This window comes from Elaeis guineensis, chromosome 8, assembly GCF_000442705.2.
Source record: "Elaeis guineensis isolate ETL-2024a chromosome 8, EG11, whole genome shotgun sequence".
NCBI classification, from domain to species: domain Eukaryota; kingdom Viridiplantae; phylum Streptophyta; class Magnoliopsida; order Arecales; family Arecaceae; genus Elaeis; species Elaeis guineensis.
This window is the reverse complement of record NC_026000.2, coordinates 124,065,536-124,070,851: the sequence shown is the minus strand read 5'-3', so window position 1 is coordinate 124,070,851 and position 5,316 is coordinate 124,065,536. Positions and strand designations below refer to the sequence as shown.

At 34.9% G+C, this 5,316-nt stretch overlaps 1 long non-coding RNA gene across 1 annotated transcript; it reads left to right on the top strand.

Moving 5' to 3' along the window:
- On the top strand, positions 1–882 carry LOC140851127 (uncharacterized). Its single transcript, XR_012133956.1, has 3 exons — positions 1–56; positions 156–477; positions 562–882. It is a non-coding gene; the product is annotated as an uncharacterized lncRNA (long non-coding RNA).
- The last annotated feature ends 4,434 nt before the right edge of the window (positions 883–5,316 follow it).

Here is a 5,316-nt window from a genome sequence, read left to right as displayed (position 1 = left end):
ATATGTCGATGTCAAGTGGAGGATTAATTGGAAACAAAGGCAAAAAAATACTTGATGTAAGTGTCTCATCTTGTGCTCTTATTTTATGTTTTTTTTTTCATATTCACATTTAGCTTATTAGTTATATATCTAACTTGTGTTTGTAATTGATGTAGGAAATTAAAATGTTTGAGAGTCAAACCATTACAAATGCTAGAAAATCTCAATTGGATCTCTATTTGGAGGAGCCGAAACTTGAATTTGGATTCTATGAAGAATTGGATGTATTGCACTATTGGAAAAGTCATAAGCATCGATTTTCAATTCTTTCAATAATGGCATGTGATGTTTTGACTATTCCCATTACTACTGTTGCATTGGAATTAGCTTTTTCTATTGGTGCTCGAGTGCTCAACAAATATAGAAGCAGCATGCTTCTGGAGAAAGTGTAGGTTCTTCTTTGTACTCGCAATTGGCTGCATGGTTTTATTTCTAATGGTAAGCTTGTCTTGTGCTTTAGATGTTTACTTATTTTTTACTCCATGTGGCTAATTTCTTATTTTTGGCTTTTGGTATTTGCAGATGAAAATGATGATTCAGCTATGGAAGTGAAAACATCTCTTTCAAAGGAGGGTTCTAATGTTGTTGAAGAGATCATTGATGAAGAAGAGGAAGAAAATGAAGAATTAAATGATGAAAACCACAATAATGATGCGGAGGATAATCTTCTGAGACTTTGATTTACCTTTAAATTAATTTAAAAATTAGAACTTAAAGTCTTTTAAGTTTGGATTGTATTAAATATTTAGTTTAAGTTTGATAATTTCATTTTATGTCTCAAAATTGAGATGTGACACTTTGACGGATTGATTTGAGCTTAAATTGGATATGAAATTCAGTTTATATTGTTGTTTATAGATTTTTTTTTGAATTTTGACGGGTTGGCCCGTTTAACCCGCGGTCCATGACGGGTCAGGTCGGGTTGGAATTTTTTTAACCCGTCAGTTAAACGGGCCAACCTGCCCCGACCCGTTTAGAGGCGGGTTGGGACGGGTCGAGGCGGGTTGGGGCGGGCCGGCCCGTCTTGACAGCTCTAATTAAGGGAAAGAGGATGCTGGGTGCATGGAGGAATTTATGGAAGCTTGGGAAGAGTTTGAGTGGGGCCACTGGAACTTTGGAGCTAGTGTGAAGTGGGTATTCTTGGAATAGTTTGAAGTGTAGTGCATGGAAGGGCATGAAAGGAAATTTGGTGCCGCCGCATGGAGTTTGTGGAAGTGCTCTTCTTGTGTGATGAGAATAGGAGCATGTGGGGAAGGAAGGCAGTGCATGGAGTCCTTCTCTTAATCAATCTCTCCTTTTTCTTAGGGTTTAGATGAATAGTTTCTTTCTTGATGGTCGTTGGATCTTGAAAAGTTGCATTTAAACCATTGATCATGACTTATCGCTTGAGTTGGTTGCACTTGGCCTATTAGTTCTTGAGTATTTCTTTGGATTTGAAATAATTTGAATCTTGATTAGCCCAAATCTTCAATTATGTATAAAATAGACTAAGAAGTATCAAATTCTCAATAATAACGATCAATTAATAATAAATCGGGTGCTTTCAGTATGTTAATTTATGTGTTTATCATAAAGTATGGTCGAAAAATAAACTGAAAAGTGTATTAAAATCCTTCGATCAAATCGAGAAGGTGAATACCTTTCTAGTGAGTTCTTAGATCATCTTAAAGAAAAAGATATTTTTTTTGAATGGATATCTCCATATACACTATAATTAAATGGTGTAGCTGAAAAGAAGAATCACACCTTTCTAGATATGGTGCGATCCATGATGTGCTTTACAGATCTACCTATTTTCTTCTAGAGTTATGCCCTAAAGACTACTATATATATTTTAAACAGGGTACCTTCAAAATCTCTGCCTAATACTCTATATAAGATATAGAGAGATAAGAAGTCTAATCTTAAGTATCTTAAGATTTGAGGCTATCCGATTTATGTTAAAAGAAATTTGGACATAAGCTAAGTGTTAGGGTAGATAAGTGTTTATTTGTAGGATATCCTAAAGAGAGTATGTGATACCTCTTTTGCCACCTTATTGAATAAAAGATTTTTGTTACTAGGCATGCCACTTTTATAAAAAAAGAGTTTATCCTGGAAGGGGCTAGTGGGAGAAAAATTGAACTTGATGAATTTTAAGACCTACAAATAGATACACAAGATATTCCTCAATCAGATGTACCCATTGATGAGGTACAATCATAACATACATTGTTGAAAAATCGGCAGGTGCATAGCATGTATTTTTAAAAAAAATTTTTATGCAGTGAAAAATTAGGTTAAATAATTTAATCTATACTACATGCTTAAGATCAAATCTTAATGTGTATCTTAGGATCTATAACATGTTAAGATGCATGTATATGATCTGAAAATAAAATCTACACAGAAGACATCAAATATATGATTATAGATCTAATCTACACATCTATCAAGTTTAAAACTTGATACTTTTGTGTGGGTAAAAGATCTCTGCATTTGAAAATCATGGACTTGAAGATTGCTTGTGGCCACTCAAAATATTCAGCCTCTACAGGTGATCCACTCGAAGTATCGCTCTGATCAGCTTCTACGAGAGTGCTAGCTCACGTAGAAATGTATAGATGGCTGATCTTCTCCCTCTATGGATCTCTTACATTCCTCCAAAACCATAGGAAGAATAAGGAGAGATAGGTGATGGAAAGATGAAGGGAGAACTCACTTCTCTTTTGGCTTTTTCCTCACCCAAAAACCCTAGAATAGATTTCTTGGATGCTCACCCAAGAGGAGGAAGTTCTCCTCTATGCTCACATGCCAATGATAGGCTACCCACCTCAAGATCTCATGCCCAAAATCCTAGAACATGCTTTAAGGAATCTCAACTTCATTTTAGCACATGAAAATCAAGGCTTTATATAGATATGGGCAATGGGGTGTTTGGATGATACAAGTTTCTCATCTAAACTTGAATTTACATCAGATTTGAATTTGCTTGGATCAACCAATGGATCCAAACTCTTGATCCCTATCAAGAGTGGGCGACAAGGCTTCTTAGGCGTGGAGTTTTCTCATGCAAATCAGAATTTGCATTGAGGTTAGGGTGTGCGCAAGGGAAGAGTGGTCGGCTAGGGAGAGGAGTCTAAGTTGGTTTGGACTCTTTAATGTTTATCTAATTATGTCTCTAACTTAATTAAATTAGGTTAAACCAATCAGATCAACCTAAATCCAATCTAATTAGGTCCCAAATATGATTAAATCCTAATCAAATTAGAATTTAATTAAGCCTAAGTCTTGATCAAATCAGAAACCATTCACCTTTTACAATTAGGTCATCTCATAACCTAATTTGATCAAATCAAATTGAATCCAATTCAATTAGTTTTGAACCAAATCACATTTCTCAATCTAATTGACTTAATTAGTAATCTAATTGCTCATTAATTTTTCTATAATTCACTAATCCTTAGCAAATTAATTTATTATAACTTTTGCATAAGGCTAACTATCAATCAAATTGATGATTATAATCTAGAATGATTCTCAATCGTCAATTAGCCACATGATTAGACAATAACTTCTTTTGAGTATGACCCCATAGGTTCGAACCTAAGTCGGTAGCACAGAAATAATTTTTTGAATTAATTAATGTAATCATTTAGCAATGGAACCCGATGTCTGCATAGGTCAAATGATTGTAAAGCAACATTTAAGAACCTACTGGCATATGATTACCGTATAATTCATCTCTTTGATCCTAATGCTCAAAGTGACCTAGGATTTAACTGTCAACTCTGGAATAGTCAACTATATTGTATTTCAACCTTTCAAATCCATCACATGAATTATTCTGATCAATATTTTACTAAATTAAAATATATTGATGCATTAACTCCTACTTATTCAAAGGAGTCAATTTCGTCTTGACTCATGCACTGACTTGATAAGTACTTGACTGTATTCAAAAATCTTCTATCACTGAATTAAAAATTCAGATAGTCTAATATTAAAGTACAGTGAATTGCTTACAAGTTATTGTGGTAATCTTAGATCGGAGGGACACTTATACCCATACCCTTTGCGAGCTACTCTTGACAGCAGAGTGCTCCGTAGTTGGTCACGTTCGGTGTGAATGTACTCCTACATTCCATCTGTGTGCCATACTAGTATCTTTACACTCTTTGATTAAGAGGACAACCAATCTATATGGCACACAATGACCTATACTTGATATCGTTATCATCCTAGTAATAATGTATCATTTGGTTGCGAACTAGTTTAAGGACTAAATCCTCTATTTAAATTAATCTTAAGGACTTCATCACAATCCAAGAGTTCATATTAAAGATGTAAATATTTATGATAAAAAAATCAAATAACTTTTATTATTGAATAATTCATATACAAGTACAAATGAGCACAATTGTCAATAGGCTGATGATTGACTTTAGGACATAATTTTCAACAACTTTCATTGGGACTAAAGCCAATCAATATAGTATCGTATACCCATCATCATTTTATAGTCTTCGAACTCCTTAACACTGAGGGCTTTAGTAAATGGGTTGGCCAAGTTCTCCTTTTCATTGATCTTCTAAAGGTCAACATCATCTCGATCCACGATCTTTCGGATCAGATGGTAGCGGTGCAGTATGTGCTTGGTGTATTGATGGAATTTTGATTTCTTTGCTTGAGCAATGGTGCCAGTGCTGTCACAGTATAATAGGACCGTACCATCCAGGGAGGGTGCCACTCCGAGCTCATCTATAAACTTTTGTAACCATACAGCTTCTTTCGCAGTACCAGATGCCGCATGTACACCTCACACACTGAGTCGGCCATGGTGTGCTGCTTAAAATTTTTTCAGCAGATTAATCCATCATTCAGGATAAACACAAAATTCGACACACTCTTGCTGTCGTTATGGTCTGACTAAAAATTAGAGTCGATAAATCCCGTAAGTTTCAAGTCAGATTCTCCATAAATGAGCCACTGGTCTTTAGTATTTCTCAAATACTTAAGGATGATTTTTACAACTTTTCAGTAATTCTCTCCTAGATTGGACTGATATCTATTCACTACCCCTAGTGAGTATATCACGTCTGGTCTTGTACTTATCATAGCGTATATTATAGAATCCACTGTCAAAGTATATGGAATCCTACTCATACACTTCCTCTCTTGAGGAGTTGTCGGACAATCCCTCTTTGAGAGAGAAATTTCATAGCCTATCGAAAAATAGAAATAGCCTTTCTTGAAATTTTTTATACTAAATTACTTCAGCATGGTATCGATGTATGT